Below are 13,630 nucleotides of genomic sequence, written 5' to 3' on the forward strand. Positions count from 1 at the left end.
TAACACAATCTCTGTCGGAGAGGTACAGAGTGGAGCCGTCTCCATAATCTGTAACATTAATTTGTGATACTTTTCCAGTTTCCCAGAGAAGAGAGTTGGATCTGGATATTGTTCTTTAGGAGGAATCTGTAAACTTTGTGGTTGGAGTTTCTTCCCAGATTTTACAGGGTTGGAAGCTAGATCAGAAGTCTTTTCAGAAGTCCTTGCTAAGGACAAAGCATGAACTACTCCTCCTGGGGTCACGGTTGGAATTCTCCCTTCAAGGGACTCGACAGCATTAACTCCCCCGAGGGTCCTGACTGAAATGCCTCCCTCTGGAGTCACAACAGGAGTTTCCTCTCCTGAGATCTCAATAGGACTTTCCTCTTCAAGGGTCAAGACAGGAATTCCCCTTACAGGGGTCTTGACTGGGATTCTCGCTTCAGAGATCTTGGCTGGAATTATTCCTTCAGAAGTATCGACTTGAATTACCCCTCTTGGGGTTTCGGATGGAATCTCCCCTGTAGGGGTCATGACAGGAATTACCTTTTCAAGGTTCACTACTTGAATCCTCTTTTCAGAGGTCTGGACAGATAATTTCCCTTCAAAGGTCTCGGCTGGAATCACAGCTTTTGAGGTCTCGGCTGGAATTTCCCCTACTGAGGTCACGACAGGAGCTACTTCTTCAAGGGTCATGACTAGAATCCTCTTTTCAGAGGCCTCAACTGGAGTCACCCCTTCTGGGATCTTGGTTGGAACTCCCTTCTTCAGAGGAACCTTCCTTCCATGGGTTTCAGGTAATTCTGATGCACTCTCAGGAGCTGCAGAATCCAATGCTCTTTCTAGGACTATGCAATCATATGCTCCCTCAGGAGCTCCAGGCTTGGATGCTCCTTCTGCAGTTAAAATATCAGCTACCCCTCCTGGGGTCAAGCCATACGCAGAAACTTCTAAGGCCTGAATATTGACTTCCCCTCCAGGGATCAAATCATTGATCATGAAGTCGGATGCCTCACTTGAGGATAAAGAAAGGGGTTCATCTTCTGAGGCAGGAACATAGCTCTCCCCATCTGGGGTCTGAACATCGGATGGTACATGGCGAGACAGATGGCCCTCCTGGGGTTACTGGGCTGGATACTCCCCCTGGGGATGAACACTCGGAGACCCCTCCTGGGGCTGGACACTCAGGGCCCCCTCCTGGGGCTGCAGTGTTGGATGTACTTCCTAGGGTCGAAGAACCAGGGATTACCATGGAATAGTGGGATTCACAAACCATCAATTGGTTCCCAAGTCTTAACTTGGGGCTTCAGGTCAAAGGACCCCAGTTGTAGGCTGGACTCTCCTTTAGGGAACCTTTGGCACTTTCAATGGAAATTGGGGAGTCTGAATGGACCGTTAGAGATGACTTATTGGCCTGGACCTTAATTAATTGAGCATTGTCACTTTTCCCTGACCTGCGGAGCGAGCAATTCTTTATGAAGTGACTTGCGTTCCCGCAATATAGGTAAAGCAGGATCTCCATTCGTCGCTGGCGCTCAGCCTCTGACAGTTTAGTGTGTCGAAAACTCTGGAAACTCCTTTCCATCACCTCTGGAGGAGTGACGCCGCAACTAGCGGAACCAGAGTCGGCGGCCTCTTCTGCTTCTTTAAAAATGGAAGCGACTCTCATGGCATCCAAAGAACTTCCAATCATTTCTGAAAGTAAACCATTAATTTCAGAACATGGTTTAAACAATTGCTGTAAAAGACTGCAACATCCTCAGTTGTTCAGGACTCCCACTGCTGGCAACTGAGGAGACAATGAACAGTCATCTTGAGAGGTGGCCTTTACTCTTTGTCCACATGACTGATAAAGATTGGAGTTGATAGATTTTTTTTGCGTGCAGGAATTTGTTGCTGCAGAGCATCTACACGAATGGAGAGCCCTAGAAAGGCTTGTGACAAAAGGTTAAGCATATCTTCACAGACTTTCACTTTGCAGAATCTGACCAGATTCACTTTCTGGATTCTGACTTGACATGGAAGACTGGACCGGATTAGACATGGCTTGACTGACATGGCTTGACTTGAATTGACTTGCCTGAAGCGGAGTGGGCTGGACTAGAGCAGAATGGATTTGACTGGACCGGACTAGATTTGCCTGGACCAGACTGGATTTGGCTGAACCGGAGTGGATTGGACCGGAGTGGAATGAACTTGGCTGGACCGGACTGGATTTTGCTGGACCGGAGCAGGACCCCTCTTGCTATTCAGTGAATGGCCAGTTATAATGTCAGAGACTGGCTGAATGTCAGACACTTAGTGCAGAAACTGGAACTTGGGGTCAGGTACCAAGCAGTTGACGTTACCCAGACCAGAGGCGCCCAGTCTAGCACACCGGGAGGTCTTCACCAGAGAGCTCCGCAATGGGATATGGTCTTCGCGGCACTCAACGTGCAGGTCACGACCCTCTGTCTGGGTCACTTAGTACCTGAGCTGGACTAGGGTTATAGCAAAGATGATGTTCGAGTATTTCAGACATTAGCAGCAGGACCGCAGTAACACACAGGCACAAATGGGAACTGGAGAAGGTGGCGGGGAACTCACGGCCAGATGGTATACTAATGCCATGGAGATGGTTCGTTAGCGGGTAACACTTCGAGATGTATAGGAGGTAGCGGTACACAGACAGACTGGGATAAATACAGGTAAATGGGGTAGACCGAAGTCGGTAATCTAGGGAACATCAGCAGGTGGAGAAGCTGCAATAATGCTGGAACAAGGCAAAGTGTCCACTGGACAGATAGCTGGAACCAGGCACATGAACCATGGAGCTGAACACTGGAAGCATTAGCTATAACTGGCAAAGCATCTTGGGATTGAGAGGCTTAAAAGAACAGGCTGGACCAATTAGCTGAGAGCACCAGACAGGCCCCCCAGTAATTGATATATCATGCAGCTGCAATGCAGACTGAGCAGGCTGACATGCTGAATAGTAGGATTTCAGGTAACTGCACTGCAGACTGAGCAGGCTGACATGCTGAATAGTAGGATTTCAGGTAACCAGATGCAGACACCTGTGGAGTCAGTTGCTAAATGCAGGAGCTGAGGCACTGGGAAACAACTATGCAGGAGTTAGCTGTGACCTATAGTTCCACAAACTGATGCAGAGGTAAGTCATAAGAATAACTAGCAAAACATTAGTAATATTAGTTAACATCACATCAGCTGTGCAGCTAGTATCCTAGTTACCAGGAACAACCTGAGTACAAAGAAGAGAGAGCAGGAGCAGCATCCAGGTGCTTGACCAATGCTGAAAGCAGAATTGACAGATTTGCTGATGCTGCACATGACACACTCTAAACATATCCACAATTATTTCATATAATCTGTAAAACAAAATTATACTGTTTGATTACAGCTATTGCTAAATCAGACATAAGTTATATGAGAAAAAATATCTTTGTCCACATTACTTTAAGTGATTGGCTTCTTCCTACTCTTTTGGATCTTAGGGCCTAATTCATACCTGATCACTCCTCTGCAAATTTACAGAGGTTTGTGATCAGATAGTCGCCACCAAGACAGAGTGAATACCCACCCCGTGCAAGTCTGCGTACGCCGTGCAAAAAGCTTTGCAAACGCCGGTCAGCTGCAAATCCATTCGCAACTCACCATTGAATGTTTTTTCCAGTCTGTGCATAGCCCAGGACTGACTCCTACAGTGCGGTAGAAACAGGCAGATCGGGCCAGAGCTGACGTCACATACTTTCCCTGAAAATGCTTGGGAACGCCTGCGTTCTTACTGACACTCCCAGAAAACAGCCAGTTACCACCCCCAAATGTCTGCTTCCTGTCAATCAACTTGCGTACGCCTAGCAATCAAAAAAGAAGCAGGATCTTTTTGCATGTGCAGTCGATCGTTAATCGACAGCCTTGTGAATTCGCACAACAGCAATCAGGTCTGAATTACCCTCTAAATACTGTATATTACTTTATCTATATAAGACAGCTGCAATTTTGGGGTTGGGTATGCGTGACCAGCGGTCAGTAGACCGCCGGTCACCATACCGACGCCGAGATCTCAGCTTTTAGATGCCCAGTGGGGAGGGTTGGTGGTGAGCTGAACGAAACCCCTTACAGGGCTCTCTGTGCTCATCACTCTGCTGCGCTCGCCACAGGTTATATTACCGCTTTATAAGTGTAAACTATCGGGACAGTAAGGGGGCGGGATTCCTGGTATCGGTATTGTGACCCCGCCAGTCACGTAACTACCTCCCCAATTTTGTTGCTTGGTTGTGGTCTTTGTTGTACACTACAAGTACAGCACTAACACAGCGTCAGGGATTTTGGGTCTGCCAAACCCAGTGGTGCAAGTAGAAAAAATGTCTTATAGGTACTGTGTGCGCCAAAAAATGGGTGTGGCCAAATGCTATTCGCATCACAGAAGCAGCAAAACACCACTTTTTGTTGAAAGGGTTGTTTTGCAGAGAAGCAAAAGAGGGACTGTTATGTGTCTCTCTGGGGCACACTTTGTTTAAAGACGATCATGGGAACAAGCTCCCCCCAGCGAAACGCGAGTCACTTCCGGTCCGGCACCCGACTTCCGGGACCTCCGTAACGGAGCTCCGACGGGCGGACTCCCCTCCAGCTCACACACAGCAAGTATAGCATCGCTCTCTGCAGCCGGCATCAGCCCTCCGGTTAGGTCCCAATCCCCTTGTGCCCAGCTTCGGTACAGGGGAGAAGTTTCATCCACTCTGTGCATGCTGCATGGACGGGACTGTTTCCATAGTAACCAGTTTTGCTGACTGACGTCTTCCTTGGTTATTGTATATACACACTGGGCATTTACCCAGTGCAGGGAAACAACTCATTAGCTTGCTATTTGTGCATTTAAGCTATTATTTTCAGAGTCAGAGCTACCAGCTCAGTCAGTCAATTCATGGATTACACACATCCCTGCAGCAGGAGAGATTTGCTTTTGCAATTCTATTGCCAGTATTTATTCATATACATTCTGTCTTTACAAATTGTTACAATTGTTTAAATATAGTTGTATCTTTCTTCAATAGACAGATAGCTGCTTTTTCAGCTTGTGTGCTGGAGTCTATGTGTATTTTCATTGTGTTATTTGAGTCAGCGTATGTTATTTCTGCAACTTATTCTGCAACTTATTTATTAATTCATCATTGTGATGAGTATTTAAATACAATTGTATTTTTCTATAACAGACAGACAGCTGCCAAGGCAGCCCATGTGCTGGATTCTATGTGAATGTTCATGTTATTTTATGAGCCACTATTTTCACAAGATATTCAGCAATTTATTTCTGTGATCACTGTAACACAATTGTTTTTTTCTATGCAGCATACAGATAGTAGTTTAGGCAGCCTTATGTGCTGCATTCTTTGTGAAATTGCATTTTTCAGTATATATTATTTCTGTATTATTTCGAGAACACATTTGCAACTTTGATATTTCCTGACCATTTACTCAGGCTATATTACTGCATTGATATATTCATTGTTCATGTTTTTCTAATACATTCAATGAGCTTTTGGAAATTGACATAAGGGTGAATCCTTACGGTATCTTCAATCACATGATATAATTCAGCAATGAGGACATACCATTTTGTTTAATGCCATACCACAATTTCTTTGTGGGAAATTTGGTATTTGTTCTTATCCGAATTCCTTTTTTTGGGGATTTCCCATGAGAGAAACAAATCATTTTGCACCCATTTCACTCAACTAAATTGGGGTGTCTCTCTTCCAAGCTGCCACTTGGGCAAATATTTGGCGTTATCTATCGGATTCATTTGTCCTAATCAGCTCAAGCAGCAGCAGCCCTCCCCCCAGCAGATAGGCACTTACCTGACTTTCTACAGTCATACCATGCTGGACATGCCCGATCTCGTCTGATCTTGGAAGCCAAGCAGCATTGGGTCTGGTTAGTACCAGAAAGGGTGACCCTCTGGGAATACTGGGTACTGTAGTAATAAGGGACATACCGTCTGCTGATCAGTAAAATCCATCACCAGCAATCTTTGCAGCATACTTACCTTAGCTGACCAGTCCACAAGGAGTCCGGATTCACAAAAGCCGGTTCATCTTGAATCTCTCTTATGAATATACAGGTGTATATCTATTCATAAGTGGATGGAGATAACAAGATTTTCTATATTTTCGCTTTTGACAAACGTCGAACATTAACACTCGCTCAATATCCAGTGGGTGTGCAGACAAATCTTCTGCCACCTACGGTACATCCAGTGAGTAACATATCACTTTATTTATATTTAATACTTGTCTTAATCAATTTTGCTGAGATACACAGCAACATTTTTAACATTGTTTTCGTCTGTTTAAAAAATTAAAAAAATTAAAAGTTAAGTTTTATCTTTGCATATACATTGTTTAACTCTCACAAATTTATCTATCAGTCTATTTAAACAAAGTGTGCCCCAGAGAGACACATAACAGTCCTTCTTTTGCTTCTCTGCAAAACAACCCTTTCATAGTTTGATCTGAACTAATGTCTGGGAGCACCGCCAACCCAGTTCTACCCTAAAAGCCCCAAAGGCAAAGTCGGTAGCCTCATGTTGGTCACTATTCTTGCTATTTTTGCCTCATTTGGTTTAAAAATTGTATGACATTTGTCTCTTTCTTTACAATCTGGTCCAGTGCAGATCCCAAAAACCCCCACCCATTACCACTTTTTGTTGTTCAGAACCAGAACAGTGTGGTGTACCTTAATGTCAGTGGTGTGTATACTGTATAATGGCCCTCATTCCGAGTTGTTCGCTCGCTAGCTGCTTTTAGCAGCTTTGCACACGCTAAGCCGCCGCCTACTGGGAGTGAATCTTAGCTTAGCAGAATTGTGAACGAAAGATTTGCATAATTGCGAATAGAAATTTCTTTGCAGTTTCTGAGTAGCTCGGGACTTACTCTGCCACTGCGATCAGTTCAGTCAGTTTTGTTCCAGGTTTGACGTCACAAACACACCCAGCGTTTGCCCAGACACTACCCCGTTTCTCCAGCCACTCCTGCGTTTTTCCCAGAAACTGCAGCGTTTTTCCGCACACACCCATAAAACGACCAGTTTCCGCCCAGAAACACCCACTTCCTGTCAATCACACTCCGATCACCAGAGCGAAGAAATTTCTTCGTTAAGCCGTGAGTAAAATACCTAACTTTTTGGCAAATTTACTTGGCGCAGACGCACTGCGAACATTGCGCATGCGCAGTTTGCGACTAATCGCTCCGTTGCGAAAACCACTAGCGAGCGAACAACTCGGAATGAGGGCCAATGAGTGCAGTGTGTGTGGTGCACAAGTGCTCCAAAGTAGAACATCTCAACAAATCACTGGGAACATGGCATGGCAGCCCTTTTCCTAGCATTTTACGCATGTGCAGTAAGGAAATGTATGGAAAAAAGCCTTTTTCATGGAGTTCTGTGCCTGCTTGTTTGATAGTTACAGTAAATGGTCGACAGTCAATAGGTTGACATAGTCAAATGGTCGACAGTCAAAATGTGGACAGGGTCAAAAGGTCAACATGAAAAAGGTCAACACACATTTGGTCAACACGTTTTTAGTGTTTTTTCATGTTTTTACAACTTTTGCTGCATTTACTATTCGCGTCACAAACTTTCAACTTTAGTAATGTTGTGGCGAGCGAAGCGGAGTGGTGTGAGCCACCGAGCCGGAAGCGCAGCGAGCAAAGCGAGCCAGAGAGGGGACGCATTACAGCAAATTTGGCGAAATATGTTTAAAAACATAAAACTTTCTTGTGTTGCCCTTTTGACCCTGTTGACCTTTTGACCCTGTCGACCTTTTGACTGTCAAACCTATGGTGTCGATCTTTATAATGTCTATCGTCTGTATCACACCCCTGTTGTGGTGTGTTAGGTTTTTTCAGGTGCCTGTTTGAGGTTAGATCTTGTAGAGCCAGACACATATGTTTTATGTGCAGAGAAGGGTAGGCCTGAAATAATTTATCTATGTATGTATTAAGGACCTTATTCAGCATGGGTCGGAGATGCGTTGCGTTCACATTCTCCCATCCGGAGCTGTAATGCGCATGTTCATCGGTGCAATGCACGTGCGCGGGCTGGCATTTTGCGGTCGCATCCCGGAAGGATGTGCTCCCAACATGGTTGCAGTGGCAGGGTGGCCGCATGACATTACACTCGAACAAGAATCTTTCTGACTCACTATTAATGTTTATACAAACAAACGGGAAGCGGTCAAGAGACCGCCGGTCACAATACCGGGGCCGGCTTACTGAACCCTGACAAGCCCGCTGGTCTATATGCCGACCAACAGGGACTATTCCCACTCGTGGGTATCCATGACACCTATAGAGTGGGAATAGACTTTGTGGCGAGCGCAGTGAGTCACCGAGCCCGCAAAGAGCTTTGTTGCGCTCCCCCCGCTGGCCATCAGATAGACGGGATCCCAGTGTTGGTATGGTGACCGGCGGTCTTCCAAACGCCAGTCATCCGATTCCATCCCCAACAAACAGTGTCGTAGGACTAGGATATTATTACACTAATGCTGCTTTCACATCGCAAAACCTGCTTTTGAAACGGTTCTTTAAACGGTTCTTAAAACGGGTCTGAGCAGTTAAACCCCCTTCACATCGCATGTTGTAACCAGTATATTACCATTTCATTACCGTTTTGGTACCTTTCACACTGAACCCGTTTCACCCATACAAAACAGTGGTTGTCATTTTAAATGTTTATTTCCTGCTTCTGCCTGGTGAGATCACACATGGAGACAGCCTATCACCTTCTGGGGCTTGTAAATACCATTTCAGACCCTTTCACACTGCACAATTAAACGGGTCTGAAACAGGTAGGACCCTGCTTTTTTACCGTTTCAAAATACCGATATTTTGTAAACGGTAAATTGAAGGTGACCCTTTCACATCGCAGCTCGAACCGTTTAGGAAGCCAGTAAAAACGGAAAATTACCGGGTACAAGCTGCGGTGTGAAAGGGGTATAAGCTGTTCTCTGACTATTATTGTATCCAGTTCACAGGGGAGAAGACAGATGCGTTAAGTGAAAGGTCACTAAAAGTAAACTGTGCCTAATTCTATAAATGCAAAGCTGAAGAATACAGACGTGATCTACATATTGTATGCTTAGGAGTCCATTATCAGCTTAATTTTGCTTTGTACATGAAATACATCAAATAATATTATTGTATCCTATCCACAGAGCTGTGGTGTTGTATCTAAACGCAACAAACATAAACAAATTTGCTTATATATGTACTAAAATCATGTGCTGATAAAAAAGAGGGCACCCCATCGGTGCACCTGCACATCAGACTTATTAAGATACATGGTGTGCACATATGACACTGAGCTTTATTTTAGAAAAATAACCATCGATCAGACTCTGAAACTCTGTTGCATATAACTCACTAAAGCACATGTACACTCAACACAGTAGCTGCTGTTACACACATGTGTATGTCTTGTACCACTGGTGATTATCTGACCTGGCTAATGACACTTTGATGGTCACTGGTTGACAGGTACTCGGCATCTGAAGACTGGCCCACTGAGCAAAATTCAAGGTACCGGTACTTTCCAGAGTAAAAAACAAGAGATTAAGGGGTCTATTTACTAAGTTGTGGATGGAGGAAAAGTATACGGAGATAAAATACCAGCCAATCGGGATGCAGTCATGTGACCACCGCTCGGGATCCCGGCGGTCACCATGTCGACGCCGGGATACCGAGTGATTAAACTCCCGACAGTCGACAGTGTCCATTTTTCCAACACAGCCTGTAGCATGGCAGTTAGGAGCCGATAAGCTAGTATTTTATCTCCATCGACTTTATCTCCATCCAAGGCTTGGGACTTCATGCATCGGTTTGAGAGGCGTCTCACGTCAGTACTCAGGAGGTCATTCAGACCTGATCACTGGGCTGCGTTTTTTGTTATCCTGCGTTCAGATAGTCGCCGCCTCCAGGGAGAGTGTATTTTTGCCGTGCAAGTGTGCAATGCTATGTGTACGCCGAACTGCTAAAATTCTGTGTGTGCAGTCTCTGCGCAGCCCAGGACTTACTCTTCCAGTGCGATTGAATCAGGCTGATCGTGGCCGGAGCTAACGTCAGACACCCTCCGTGAAAACGCTTGGGCACGTCTGCGTTTACCCGAACACTCCCAGTAAACGGTCAGTTACCACCCACAAGCAGCTTCTACCTGTCAATCACCTTGCGAACACCTGTGCGAACTGTTATGACCTGATCGCCCGCTGTACGAAAACGCACAGCAGCAATCAGATCTGAATGACCCCCTCTGTACTGCTGGGGACCCTGCTCAGAGCTGGCACCAATTCTCCGCCCTTTGCTCATTACACTACTCAAATTATGACACTACTAGTTACCAGCTTATCAAAATGACGGTACAACATAACGGTAATGTCAGGTACGACGGCTATGTGCGTCCAAATGGAGCAACACTTAAATTACTCCGTCGGACACAATCTAGTGGCCGAACAACACTTGTATCCCCCCACCGAGGTGAGGAGCAGTGTTAGCCGTTTTTTATATAGGATTTTGTGCATGCATCCGTATCGTTAACAATCACATGAATGTACAAGACCCTTGTGATTAGCAGCAGCAGCATGTTTAGAATCCTACTTTCGATGTACAGCTTGGCCTTAGTATCGGGGTCAGGTGATTTTAAATATTTAAAATATTTATAATCAAAATCAGAGGCACCACATAATTAGTAGAGATGAGCGCCTGAAATTTTTCGGGTTTTGTGTTTTGGTTTTGGGTTCGGTTCCGCGGCCGTGTTTTGGGTTCGACCGCGTTTTGGCAAAACCTCACCGAATTTTTTTTGTCGGATTCGGGTGTGTTTTGGATTCGGGTGTTTTTTTTAAAAAACACTAAAAAACAGCTTAAATCATAGAATTTGGGGGTCATTTTGATCCCATATTATTATTAACCTCAAAAACCATAATTTCCACTCATTTTCAGTCTATTCTGAATACCTCACACCTCACAATATTATTTTTAGTCCTAAAATTTGCACCAAGGTCGCTGGATGACTAAGCTAAGCGACACTAGTGGCCGACACAAACACCTGGCCCATCTAGGAGTGGCACTGCAGTGTCACGCAGGATGTCCCTTCCAAAAAACCCTCCCCAATCAGCACATGACGCAAAGAAAAAAAGAGGCGCAATGAGGTAGCTGACTGTGTGAGTAAGATAAGCGACCCTAGTGGCCGACACAAACACCGGGCCCATTTAGGAGTGGCACTGCAGTGTCACGCAGGATGTCCCTTCCAAAAAACCCTCCCCAATCAGCACATGACGCAAAGAAAAAAAGAGGCGCAATGAGGTAGCTGACTGTGTGAGTAAGATTAGCGACCCTAGTGGCCGACACAAACACCGGGCCCATTTAGGAGTGGCACTGCAGTGTCACGCAGGATGTCCCTTCCAAAAAACCCTCCCCAATCAGCACATGACGCAAAGAAAAAAAGAGGCGCAATGAGGTAGCTGACTGTGTGAGTAAGATTAGCGACCCTAGTGGCCGACACAAACACCGGGCCCATTTAGGAGTGGCACTGCAGTGTCACGCAGGATGTCCCTTCCAAAAAACCCTCCCCAATCAGCACATGACGCAAAGAAAAAAAGAGGCGCAATGAGGTAGCTGACTGTGTGAGTAAGATTAGCGACCCTAGTGGCCGACACAAACACCGGGCCCATTTAGGAGTGGCACTGCAGTGTCACGCAGGATGTCCCTTCCAAAAAACCCTCCCCAATCAGCACATGACGCAAAGAAAAAAAGAGGCGCAATGAGGTAGCTGACTGTGTGAGTAAGATTAGCGACCCTAGTGGCCGACACAAACACCGGGCCCATTTAGGAGTGGCACTGCAGTGTCACGCAGGATGTCCCTTCCAAAAAACCCTCCCCAATCAGCACATGACGCAAAGAAAAAAAGAGGCGCAATGAGGTAGCTGACTGTGTGAGTAAGATTAGCGACCCTAGTGGCCGACACAAACACCGGGCCCATTTAGGAGTGGCACTGCAGTGTCACGCAGGATGTCCCTTCCAAAAAACCCTCCCCAAACAGCACATGACGCAAAGAAAAATAAAAGAAAAAAGAGGTGCAAGATGGAATTGTCCTTGGGCCCTCCCACCCACCCTTATGTTGTATAAACAAAACAGGACATGCACACTTTAACCAACCCATCATTTCAGTGACAGGGTCTGCCACACGACTGTGACTGATATGACGGGTTGGTTTGGACCCCCCCCAAAAAAGAAGCAATTAATCTCTCCTTGCACAAACTGGCTCTACAGAGGCAAGATGTCCACCTCATCATCTCCCTCCGATATATCACCGTGTACATCCCCCTCCTCACAGATTATCAATTCGTCCCCACTGGAATCCACCATCTCAGCTCCCTGTGTACTTTGTGGAGGCAATTGCTGCTGGTCAATGTCTCCGCGGAGGAATTGATTATAATTCATTTTAATGAACATCATCTTCTCCACATTTTCTGGATGTAACCTCGTACGCCGATTGCTGACAAGGTGAGCGGCGGCACTAAACACTCTTTCGGAGTACACACTTGTGGGAGGGCAACTTAGGTAGAATAAAGCCAGTTTGTGCAATGGCCTCCAAATTGCCTCTTTTTCCTGCCAGTATAAGTATGGACTGTGTGACGTGGCTACTTGGATGCGGTCACTCATATAATCCTCCACCATTCTTTCAATGGTGAGAGAATCATATGCAGTGACAGTAGACGACATGTCCGTAATCGTTGTCAGGTCCTTCAGTCCGGACCAGATGTCAGCATCAGCAGTCGCTCCAGACTGCCCTGCATCACCGCCAGCGGGTGGGCTCGGAATTCTGAGCCTTTTCCTCGCACCCCCAGTTGCGGGAGAATGTGAAGGAGGAGATGTTGACAGGTCGCGTTCCGCTTGACTTGACAATTTTCTCACCAGCAGGTCTTTCAACCCCAGCAGACTTGTGTCTGCCGGAAAGAGAGATCCAAGGTAGGCTTTAAATCTAGGATCGAGCACGGTGGCCAAAATGTAGTGCTCTGATTTCAACAGATTGACCACCCGTGAATCCTTGTTAAGCGAATTAAGGGCTCCATCCACAAGTCCCACATGCCTAGCGGAATCGCTCCGTGTTAGCTCCTCCTTCAATGTCTCCAGCTTCTTCTGTAAAAGCCTGATGAGGGGAATGACCTGACTCAGGCTGGCAGTGTCTGAACTGACTTCACGTGTGGCAAGTTCAAAGGGCATCAGAACCTTGCACAACGTTGAAATCATTCTCCACTGCGCTTGAGACAGGTGCATTCCACCTCCTATATCGTGCTCAATTGTATAGGCTTGAATGGCCTTTTGCTGCTCCTCCAACCTCTGAAGCATATAGAGGGTTGAATTCCACCTCGTTACCACTTCTTGCTTCAGATGATGGCAGGGCAGGTTCAGTAGTTTTTGGTGGTGCTCCAGTCTTCTGTACGTGGTGCCTGTACGCCGAAAGTGTCCCGCAATTTTTCTGGCCACCGACAGCATCTCTTGCACGCCCCTGTCGTTTTTTAAATAATTCTGCACCACCAAATTCAAGGTATGTGCAAAACATGGGACGTGCTGGAATTTGCCCATATTTAATGCACACACAA

General features: G+C 46.0%; 1 protein-coding gene and 1 pseudogene across 2 annotated transcripts in view; both read left to right on the forward strand.

Moving 5' to 3' along the window:
* Positions 1–13,630, forward strand: part of LOC134969293 (serine/threonine-protein kinase D1-like) — a 302,224-nt gene that overhangs the window by 40,978 nt on the left and 247,616 nt on the right. The window lies entirely within an intron of this gene.
* Positions 5,844–5,962, forward strand: LOC134971561 (5S ribosomal RNA; annotated as a pseudogene).

This window comes from Pseudophryne corroboree, chromosome 11, assembly GCF_028390025.1.
Source record: "Pseudophryne corroboree isolate aPseCor3 chromosome 11, aPseCor3.hap2, whole genome shotgun sequence".
Taxonomy (NCBI): Eukaryota; Metazoa; Chordata; class Amphibia; order Anura; family Myobatrachidae; genus Pseudophryne; species Pseudophryne corroboree.